Here is an 11,533-nt window from a genome sequence, read left to right on the forward strand (position 1 = left end):
TGCAATTTGAAACTGACGAGTAAGAAGGATGAATCAAGACATCTGAAAACATGCTTTCACTTGTCACAATAACTTTAAAGATATCCATAATGACATCACAAGTATGGCCATTCGAATCGTCGCACATACCGAATGATCAGCTATTTATGACGTCTGTAATTCCGTTTTGGCTAGTGAAAATGGTATTTTCATATATCTGAATTTGAATTATTCCTAGTTAAATCCGCTGTGCCTGATGTGACTGCGATGCCAGGCTTCGCAATGTACATTGGGCTTCTGCTTACAGATTGAACTGGCTATGTTAATGGCTCGGGGTAGCTGATTCTTTATGAGAATTGAACTTTGTCGGACGTACGTTCTGTAGTTCTTGCAACGACCTTCGGCATACACTTATTGCACGTCGCTTTGGTTAAAACGGCTTGCCTGATAAAATATTGGAAAAATGTATGCAAATGTAATGTTTTGCAAAGCTTGTGCGATCACTTATGGCTTTACAAATGGCAGTAGCCGCCCCCTCTGAAAAAAGTAAGAAAATGCTACGGAGTGGAAAGAGATGGGGCGTGTTGTGTTGTTTTAGTCGTGTTTTAGACAGGGAAGTTAACAGCTCGTTTCTCGCACCGGCCGCAGCATTGAAAACCCTGACGAAGTCGCGTCACCCTGGTTAAATGAGTTACACTCACTTGCAATTTAAAAATGCGGGCAATCCATTAAATTTTAAAAGGACTTGCCATATGCCGTTGCAATGCGACTGACCTGCAGCAAAGTTGCTTCCGTGGATTTTAGGCACTTTTCTTACATTTATGCCCGCTTCACGGTCTATAGACGCCGCGGCGCCATCGAGTACATTCTACTTTCTCACAGCAACATCAGGGGAGAGACCGAACGCAGTCCCCCACTAGCAGAAATTATGCGGTCGAGATTCCCACATTTCCCCTGGGGAATTCGCAGGGGTCAGCACGACCGAAGTGCAATGGCCGAGCCTCGCCCTGGGTGAACCACCTTTTTCCTTTTCCTTTTCAAAATTATTTATTAAATCAATACAATTATCTTACAACACAACAGACATTCAACACTTCACAGAAAACATTCAATACAATCTATACAGTACAAAAAAAACATTAATCATGGGTCTTTTTCTATTAACGGCAACACTTAAACAAGTCCTATCATTACAACCAAGTATTTAAAAAAAACCACCCGCCAGAATCCAGTAAATACGGCCAACATGCTATTACACCTTTCCCCCTTAAAAACAAATCCAGACCCCACCCCTTTCCCTTTAAAAAGAATCTATACAAACAACACACCCCTAAAAACAAACCAACATAAAACACCCAACTACCTAAACAATCTACTAAAACCATATAAAAAAACCCGTACAAATGATGCCCACTAAAATTTTCTTCCCCATGACAATAAAAATTACAACACAATACAATACTTAAAATCAACAACAAACAACTTTTGTACAGGGCAGCGGTGTACACTCTAAACAACATGCCTTCACTCCATCTCTACCGCACCACCATAAAAAAACTATGACTTGGTCAGGCTGATCCTCCCTGTCCCATTACCATCATCCATGCTGCATGCCCCCACCTGTCCCTGGCCCATTCCAGGCCTTTCCTTCTCTGGTCCCGGCACATGTAGTCCTTCAGAGTGGCAAACGCCACTCCCTTCACTGCTTCCGGTGGCATGGCTCTGCCCTCCCTTGCACACACATTCCGTGCAATCCATCTCGCCTCCTTGATGCAGTTTATCGCCATCCAGAGTGACCTCCACCTTTGTCCGTTCCTTGGTTTGTCCGCACCGTACAATGCCGTCTGGCTTTTTAGTGCTGAAGCAGTCCCAATTATTCCTTTTAGTAGCGTTCCACAGAGGCTCCATAGAGCCTTTGCTGACTTGCAGTTCCACAAACAGTGCCAGACAGTCTCTTCTTGCCCACACCTGGGCCAAGGGCACACCCCTGAGGGCATGCAGCACACCTTGCACTGGGAGGACCCCATGTGCCACCTGCCAGGCCAGGTCTTTATGGCGATGCAGCAGATCTGGGTGGGCCGCCTCCTTCCATACGTCCTCTGACCGGCCTACTGCCAGTCCCCAAACTTGGCACACCGACTCCCTGTCCTGTACAAAAGATAGTAAAAGTTTGTGTTTCAGCATGGCTTCTGTTCCTACCCCCCCTATCCCATTTTTATTAAAAACTTTTTCATTCCCCCATAGCCCCCCACAATGTTAAAGGCTACTGGTACTGTTAACTGAACTTTCACCACCCCAAACTTTTAAAATAAGCCCCCGTAAAAAATCTTACAAAAAACGCCGCCTTACAGGACAATGACACACACATAGACACATGTAACGCCACAAAATGACACCACAACACAGAATAAAAGTCTAGCACCCCCTTACCCCCTTTTTCTGGCCTTTTTTTTTTTTTAAATGTAGAAATTCATGAAAATTGGGTAAAACTGTAAGAATTCATGATAAACTACTTAAAAGTCACTGCTGGTTTAAGAAAAGTTAAAACCAAAAACGTAACTTATTTACATTTAATTGTTTTTCGGTAATCTATAAGAAAGCCTTTCTAAAACTAATTTCGGATCGATTGCTTATGCCTTCTCCATCCACTAGAGGAGGATCGCGGTCTTTTTTCCTCATTCCAGATAAAGCCACTGATGAGGAAACACGTCTTAAGTTGCAATTGTGATCCTTCTCCTCTTTTTTCAGGTATGATATTAATTATACACTGTTAATGGAGTGAAAACATGAACGTTAGACATACCTGACCGTGAAAAAGCACTAATGGAGTTGATGTTGGTGAAGTTTTACTAGTTTTACCGAGTGTATAAACCGAGAAAATGTGCTAGCTTATTTAGCCGCTACAGCCATTTTATGTACGATCACAGTAGACACGTGAAATGTCCATGATGTCTCTGTAATGCAGCTACTTTCGCCTAGTGGTGACTTCTCTTTTAAGTTTTTCTTGTTAATGCCTATTTGCTGTAATAACGTGCGGGTTACATGTTCATTTTGTTGCCTTGGTTTGAAGTTTATTACTAAATGCCGCGTTTTACCGAGTGTATTTGTGGAGAACACATGGTAGCTATACATGCTAGCTTGCTAGGCCGCGGCAGCCATTTTAATGTCCCAACAGGTTCGCGTGGAAGGTGCATGCTGTCTAGCTAGCTCGGTCCAAGTAAATGGTATCTCTTTCTATTTAGGTACTAGTGCTGTTTCACCGTAATAACCTGCTGTTAACATATTTGCGGATATTTGTTCTTAAGCTACTGTTTGTAACCGAATTGTTTCTTTTATTTGTTTGTCACTAAAGACATTGTAGATAAATGTGTATCTTGTAATTGAGGTCATATGAAAGGAAAAGTGTGAAGGAATTGAATTAAAGAGTAAATTAGAGAATTAATTGAATGAAACTGAAATGGAATGTAAAATAGCAGACTCTGTTAAATGACTCAATTTAAAACAGGTGCCAAATTGAAATTGATAGTGGAGAATTATTTTAACTACAGTGATGCTATCTACCAGTAACAGTATAATTTGAAAGATAACGGTTGTTATTTGAGTCATTGCTTATATGCACTTGTGGAAAAAAAGGAACGCTGAATGGAACATAGATTGTGACATGGTGTACATGTTCTGTGGAATTTTCATTTATTGGCAAATGTAAATGTTTATTGTTGAAAAGATTCCAGATAAAGCCACTGATGAGGAAACACTGCTTAAGTTGCAATTGTGATCCTTCTCCCCTTTTTCAGGGTTACAACATTTGCGTGGTGCGGCGGTAGGTTGAGTCAACTGAGTGTTATTGGTTTGCTGTGTTTTCCCTCAGGTAATTCTAGTCGTCGGGCATGTCCTTCGGGCTTGTCACTTTGTTATTTTGCCTTTCTTATTTTTGGTGTTAACTCTGGGTGGGGGTACGCTCCGGTTCGCCGTGAGTGGCTATTCAATCGGTCTCTCATTTGCGTTCACGGGTTTTGCGTTTAAAAGCCGCCTCGAGCCCGGTAACTACACTGAAGACTATGTTAGGTTTTAGTTAGATTTTCGTTGCTACTAGATAGTTAGGACCTGGGGGAAGTCGACGTATAGTGACTCTAATTATCGTTGTAATGAGTGTGATTAGTATCACCTGTGATTTTGCTCAAACGGAGGACGCTAGGACGAGAGAGCTTGTGGTTGTGTTTGGAGTATGGAAATTTGCTACATTTCTACCTTTGCAGTTTGTTTGATTAAGCAATGGGTAGCTGTGTTCGCATGTTAATTAATATTTCCATGTTCATGCTCGTTCGTTTGTTCGTGCTCGTACTAGCTGCAAACTTAGCGTGTTCACGTTTCGACTTGCGAACTGTGACTCGTGTTCTTTCAAGCCGTGGTGGCTGTGAGCCGTGTTAGAATTACTTCCGTGTGTTTTTCCGAGAGAGCAATATCAGCACTCGATAAGTAAATCTGAGCTACTTTCGTGATCCATTCCCGTGTAACCGAGGATGGTTATGGTGCTACCATTGTGTAATGGTTGTATTCGTAGCGCTAGTCACATAATGCTAGTGTAGCAATTTTGTGCATCGCTTGTAACTACTTTGTAAGCTTATAAAAATTTTGTAATATTTTTACATTGATGCCTTTATTGGCTGCTTTCTAGTGGTTGTTTGTGTGCGGTTGTGCCTGTGCTTGCGTTTTATGCTGTAGCTGTAAAGCTGAATGGTTAAGCTGCTTGTTGTGATACTGTTGATATTGTATTGTAACGCATTTTTCTTGTGCTTTGGTACTTTGATTAGGATAACAGTACTTGTTTTGCCTTCCTATAGCCTTTTGTGTAACCTGTGGTATAGGTAGTTTAGTGTTGATTGCTACACTATTACTGCTGTTGTGGTGCTGGGGCACTGATCCAATTCTATTTTAGCCTCTTGTTGTGTTAGTTTTCTTAGGTGAGTGGTTCTGATTGTTCTAGGATTCTTGGCTGCATTGGTTTGGATTATATCTTAAGATGTCTACTGTTGACGTGTTTTTTGATGATCCCTCTGAGGACCTGCTAGAGGAATTTACTAAAGAGCAGCTGTTTAAAATAGCAGAATATTACGAAATTGAGATTTCTAGTATTGATAAACGACTTGGAGCTAACGTTGTTAACACTTTGAAGGCAATTCTAACTGACATGAGGGTGCTTAGAGCTAAACAGGAGTCCCCCTCACGACTCAACGAGTCTGAGGTTACTTCAAAATTACAATTACTTGATCGGGAATTGGAAATGAAAAGGCTAGAATTAGCAGCAAAAGAGGCAGATTTGGAGATGAAGAGGTTAGATATTGAAGGCAAGAAGACTACCTCTCCTGTTGCATTTGAGGTAGGTAGGCATATTCGCATGGTTCCTTCGTTTTCAGAAAAAGAGGTAGAGGGGTACTTTTCTCATTTTGAGAGAGTGGCCACCTCTTTAAATTGGCCGAAGGATGTATGGACTTTGTTGCTGCAATGTGTCCTTACTGGTAAGGCCCAAGAGGCATATTCAACTTTATCATTTGAAGACAGTGTTGATTATGATTTAGTCTGGGCTGCCATCTTGCGTACATATGAACTGGTACCTGAAGCATACCGAAAGAAGTTCCGACGCTATGCTAAGCAGGATAAACACACTTATGTGGAGTTTTCAAGGGAGAAGGGGCAGTTGTTTGATAGGTGGTGTCGATCTCAGAAGGTTGAGACTAAGGAACAACTCCGTGGGATGATGGTTCTGGAGGAGTTTAAGAATGGTCTGCCTGAGGCCATTACCACTTATCTCAATGAACAAAAAGTAATCAAGGTGTCAGAAGCTGCCGTCCTTGCTGATGAATTTGTGTTAACCCATAAGATTGTGTTTGGGGAAAAACATTGTAATGAGGGCAAAGACAGACATCAAGGGGGTTTTCGTTCCTTCAAGCCCACTTCCACTGGCCCGGTGCCATCTGTGCCACTGGCTGATAAGTCTAGCCCTGTGGGTAAATACCCTGATGGAGTCTGTTTTTACTGCAAAAAGACAGGACATAGGATCTCCAATTGCTTTAGTGTCAGAAAAAACAGCAGGGTGCTAAATCTGTTGGCCTGGTAGCTCCTTTGACTTCTTGTGACGTTGCTGAACCTGAATTCCATGTCTCACCATCCAAATGCTCCAGTACTCAAAAGAATTACACTCCATTTCTCATGAATGGCTGTGTGTCAATACCTGGCCAGGGTGGAAATGCACCAGTCTGTATCCTCAGAGACACAGGTGCTGCTCAGTCCTTCTTATAGGAGTTTTACCCCTGTCTGAACAGACCTCCACTGGCACTAGTGTTTTAATCCGAGGGTTTGAGATGGGCTTTGTTGACGTGCCCTTACATCGCATTGATTTAATTTCTGACCTAGTGACTGGCAGTGTCGTAGTGGGAGTGCAACCGTCCCTCCCCGTGCCTGGTGTTACATTTATTTTTGGGAATGATCTGGCAGGTGGAAATGTTTGGAGACAATCTGACACTCCACCTGAAGTTGTCTCTGTGCCATTGGTGTGCGAGGGTCCAGATGAGTTGGAACAGAAATATCCTGATGTTTTCCCTACATGTGCTGTCACTCGTGCTATGGCAAAGCAACGTGATGCTAGCGACTTGCAGGAAGAGTGTTTTGACGACCTTTGTGACACGTTTTTTGGGCACCCTGAAATTTCTGACTCACAGTCTGTCTTTCTCCCCACGGTCAAGACATCTGAAGACCTTGTTCCAGAGAAGGGTGATACTGTGAAAACCACCATTTGTGACATGCCACTGTCTCGAGCACAATTAATCTCTGCTCAGAAGGCTGATCCAACCCTTGTGTCTCTGTTTGAGTCTGTGTCTCCTGATCAGGAGATTGATGCTGTGCCCCAAGGATATTTCCTTAGGGATGGAGTGTTGATGAGGACATGGAGGCCGCATGATGTTCCTGATGAGTGGAAGGTAATTTCTCAGATAGTAATTCCATCTAACTACAGAAACGAGGTTTTGAGTGTGGCTCACGATGGTTTAGCCATCTAGGGATTAATAAAACATACAATCGCATCCTTCGGCATTTCTTTTGGCCTGGCTTAAAGCGAGTTGTGGTGAAATTCTGTAAAACGTGTCATGTCTGTCAGGTTACCGGGAAACCTAACCAGACCATTCCTCCTGCACCCCTTTACCCAATTCCAGTAGTTGGAGAGCCCTTTGAGCATATAATTCTGGATTGTGTTAGGCCTCTTCCACGGTCAAAAAGGGGGCCATCAGTACTTATTAACAATCATGTGTGCTGCTACTTGCTTCCCAGAGGCTGTCCCTCTGCGGAAGATTACTGCAAAAGCAGTCATCAAAGCCTTAATCAAGTTCTTCTCTGTTTTCGGCCTCCCTAGGGTCATTCAAAGCGACCAGGGAACCAACTTCATGTCATGTGTTTTTGCCCAAGTCCTTCAACAGCTCCAAATCAAGCATAATGTCTCCAGTGCTTATGCTGAGAGCCAGGGGGCCTTAGAAAGGTTTCACCAAACCCTTAAGACTATGCTTCGTACTTACTGTTTGGAGCTTGGGAAGGATTGGGAAGAGGGCATTCCCTGGTTGGTTTTTGCATCCAGAGAGGTAGTGCAGGAGTCTTTAGGGTTCAGGTGTTGGTGTTTGGTCACACGGTGCGTGGTCCTCTGGCCCTGTTGAGGGACCAGTGGCTTAAAGAAACTCCTCAGCATAATTTGTTGGAGTATGTCAGCAAATTTCGCTCTCAATTACACCGAGCCCGTGACTTGGCTAAGCAGAACCTAGAAGTTGCTCAGGGGAAAATGAAACACTTGTTTGACCGTAAAGCCCAGGTCCGGAAGTTCACCCCCGGTGATGAGGTGTTGGTTCTGCTGCCCATTGCCGGTTCTGCTCTACAGGCACGGTATAGTGGTCCATACGTGGTGGAACGTAAGGTATCTGAATGTGATCATCACCCCTGATAGGCGACGGCCTACGCAACTGTGTCACTTCAACATGGTAAAGCCCTACCATGGGAGAGGGCCTACTGCAAAGCCTGTATCACTCTCCGCTGTGCTCCCACATTTACCTTTGCCTTCCTGCACCTTCCCAGGGCTGACTGTTGCCTCGTCTCCACTCCTGGAGAGGAGTGTTGGGGATGTGACTGTTCATTCCCAGGGTAGGAATGTTGCATTGACCTCACTCTTGGAGAACGAGGAGGGTGTGACTGCTCCATCTCGATGTGTGATAGAGGGTCGCTTACAGAATTCTCTCTTTTCCTGATCATCTCCCTCACCTGTCAGGTGCTGAGAAGGCTGACATTGTCGCTTTAGTTCAGTCTTACCCTTCTCTTTTTCCTGATGTGCCCAGTTGTACATCTCTCATGGAGCATGACATTGATGTAGGTTCTGCACTCCCCATTAAGCAACATGCTTATCGAGTCAACCCCTTGAAGCGTGAGCTCTTGAAAAAGGAGGTTGATTATATGTTGTCACACAATATTGCTGAACCGAGCTCAAGTCCATGGAGTTCTCCATGTTTGTTAGTAAACAAACCGGATGGATCATATCGTTTCTGTACAGATTATCGACGGATTAATTCTGTCACTAAACCTGATTGCTATCCCCTACCGCGAATGGACGATTGTGTCGATAGGGTGGGATCTGCCAGATTTGTCAGTAAATTCGACCTTCTGAAAGGCTACTGGCAGGTTCCATTGTCCGCTCGCGCTAGAGAGATATCTGCATTTGTTACGCCAGACTCTTTCCTCCAGTACAAGGTAATGCCATTTGGCATGCGCCTGCAACCTTCCAACGTCTTATTAACCACGTTTTGTCTGGTCTTTCCAGCTGTGAGGCATATCTGGATGATGTGGTGGTTTTTAGCTCCTCGTGGTCCACACATTTGGGTCACATACAGGAGCTTTTTGATTGTCTGTTGGCTGCTAACCTTACCATTAACCTTGCCAAGTGTGATTTTGGTAGGGCTGCTGTAACCTACTTGGGTATGGTCATTGGCAGGGGGCAAGTGCGTCCCGTAGGAGCAAAGGTTGAGGCTATTTGTCAGTTTCCTGTACCAACCACCCGCCGAGAGGTACGGCGATTCTTAGGTATGGCTGGATATTACAGGAATTTCTGTAAAAACTTCTCATCTGTTGTCGCCCCTTTGACTAATCTCATTAGCCCCAAGGTTGATTTCCACTGGTCTGACTCCAAATGCCAAAGCTCTGCTAGTCAGTGCCCCAGTATTAGCGGCTCCAGACTTCTCGAAGCCTTTCCGTCTTGCTGTGGATGCAAGGGATTTTGGGGCAGGTGCTGTTCTTCTCCAGGTTGCTTCTAATGGCATTGAACATCCTGTCTGCTACTTCTCTAAGAAGTTTAGTTCGCAGCAGCGTGCATTACATTACATTACATTACATTATAGGCATTTAGCAGACGCTCTTATCCAGAGCAACGTACAACAAGTGCATAGGTTTCATGATGTAGAGGCGCAAAAGAAACACTAGAGTGAAGTAAGGATCGTAGTGCCAGAAGTGACCACATCGATCAGGACTCCAACCCTGTAGAGTAAGCTTGTTCAGCAAGCAAGAATCCTACCAAGTACAAAGTAGCACTGGAATCACACCTAATCATACAAAAACAATCCTGCCAGATACACTAACATAATCAAATTATCCTAGCTAAGTACAGTGAACTGAACTATAGGCTAGGGAGGGGTGGGGAGAGGTGCAGCCTGAAGAGATGAGTCTTCAGTCTGCGTTTGAAAGTGGTGAGATTCTCTGCTGTTCTGACCGTCACGGGGAGGTCATTCCTCCAGCGAGGGGCCAGGACAGACAGCAGACGGGAGCGGGAAGTGCAGACGCGAAGAGGGGGAGGTGCCAAGCGTCCAGAGGTGGCAGAACGGAGAGGTCTGGCTGGTGTGTAGGGTCTGATGATCCTCTGAATGTACCCTGGTGCTGACCCCTTAGCTGCCTGGTATGCAAGCACCAAGGACTTAAATTTGATGCGAGCCATAACAGGCAGCCAGTGGAGGTCAGTGAGCAGGGGGGTGACATGGGAATGTCTGGGGAGGTTGTAGACCAGACGCGCTGCAGCATTCTGGATGAGCTGCAGGGGTCTGATGGCGGATGCTGGCAGACCAGCCAGTAGCGAGTTGCAGTAGTCCAAGCGGGACAGGACCATCGCTTGAACCAGGATTGCGTAAGTGGTGAGGAAGGGGCGGATTCTCCAGATGTTGTACAGGAAGAACCTGCACGTTCGACTCACCGCCGTGATGTTCTGGGAGAGGGACAGTCTGTTGTCCATCACTACTCCAAGGTTTTTTGCGGTGGGTGATGATGACACCACAGTGTCCCCCAGGGAAATAGAAAAGTCGAGAAGGTTAGAGGAAGGAGCAGGGATGAAGATCATCTCTGTCTTGCCTGGGTTCAGCTTAAGATGGTGGTTATCCATCCAGCTCTGGATGTCCCTCAGGCAAGCAGAGATGCGAGCAGAGACCTGAGTGTCAGAGGGCGGGAAGGAGAGAAAGAGTTGGGTGTCATCGGCATAACAATGATAGGACAACCCATGGGCAGAGATTACAGGACCAAGAGATTGGGTGTACAGGGAGAATAGGAGGGGACCAAGGACAGAGCCCTGGGGAACTCCTGTGGCAAGGGGGCGAGGTGCTGATACTGCACCAGCCCAGGCGACTTGGAAGGAGCGACCGGAGAGGTAGGACTCAATCCAGTCTAGTGCTGTGCCACAGATCCCCATAGCTGCCAGGGAGGACAGGAGGATGGGATGGTTGACGGTGTCAAAGGCAGCAGAAAGGTCTAGGAGGATCAGGACAGATGAATGGGAGGCTGCTTGTGCAGCGTGAAGCGACTCATTGACCGAGAGGAGTGCGGTCTCTGTCGAGTGGCCAGGTCTGAAGCCAGACTGGTAGGGGTCTAGGAGGTTGTTCAGGGAGAGAAAAGAGGAGAGTTGATTAGAAGCAGCTCGTTCAATTGTTTTGGATAGGAAGGGGAGAAGGGAGACAGGACGGTAGTTCTGGATGACAGAGGGATCCAGAGTGGGCTTTTTCAGCAGTGGGGTGACGTGGGCCAGCTTGAAAGAAGAGGGGAAACATCCAGAAGACAAGGAGGAGTTCACGAGGGAGGTGACATATGGGAGGATGTCAGGTGTGATGGTCTGGAGGAGAGAGGAAGGGATGGGGTCAAGAACACAGGTGGTAGGGCGGTGGGAGAGTAGGAGCTGGGAAACATCAGAGTCAGTGAGGGGAGAGAAAGTGGAGAAACAAGGGGAGGGAACAGAGCTGGGGGAGTGGGGAAGGGTGGTGGTGGACGTGAAGGAGCTGCGGATGTCTGCAATTTTCTCATCGAAGAAAACTGCGAAGTCATCTGCAGCGAGGGAGGACTGAGGTGGGGAAGGAGTGCTGAGGAGAGAGGAGAAAATGGAGAACAGCTGATGAGGGTTAGAGGCAGATTTATGAATTTTTGTTTGATAGTAATTAATTTTGGCAGAGGTTACAGCGGTAGAAAATGTAGCTAGCATAGACTGGTAGGCAGACAGGTCGGA

At 45.6% G+C, this 11,533-nt stretch overlaps 1 long non-coding RNA gene and 1 pseudogene across 1 annotated transcript; one reads left to right on the forward strand and one right to left on the reverse strand.

Annotated features, from left to right (window-relative positions):
- Positions 1-867: 867 nt before the first annotated feature.
- On the reverse strand, positions 868-1,010 carry LOC135246221 (U1 spliceosomal RNA; annotated as a pseudogene).
- A 3,740-nt stretch (positions 1,011-4,750) lies between these two features.
- LOC135246220 (uncharacterized) lies at positions 4,751-6,902 on the forward strand. The gene is made up of 2 exons (XR_010327558.1): positions 4,751-5,137; positions 5,311-6,902. It is a non-coding gene; the product is annotated as an uncharacterized LOC135246220 (long non-coding RNA).
- Positions 6,903-11,533: the final 4,631 nt, after the last annotated feature.

The sequence above is a fragment of the Anguilla rostrata genome, unplaced genomic scaffold, assembly GCF_018555375.3.
Source record: "Anguilla rostrata isolate EN2019 unplaced genomic scaffold, ASM1855537v3 scaf0067, whole genome shotgun sequence".
Classification (NCBI taxonomy): domain Eukaryota; kingdom Metazoa; phylum Chordata; class Actinopteri; order Anguilliformes; family Anguillidae; genus Anguilla; species Anguilla rostrata.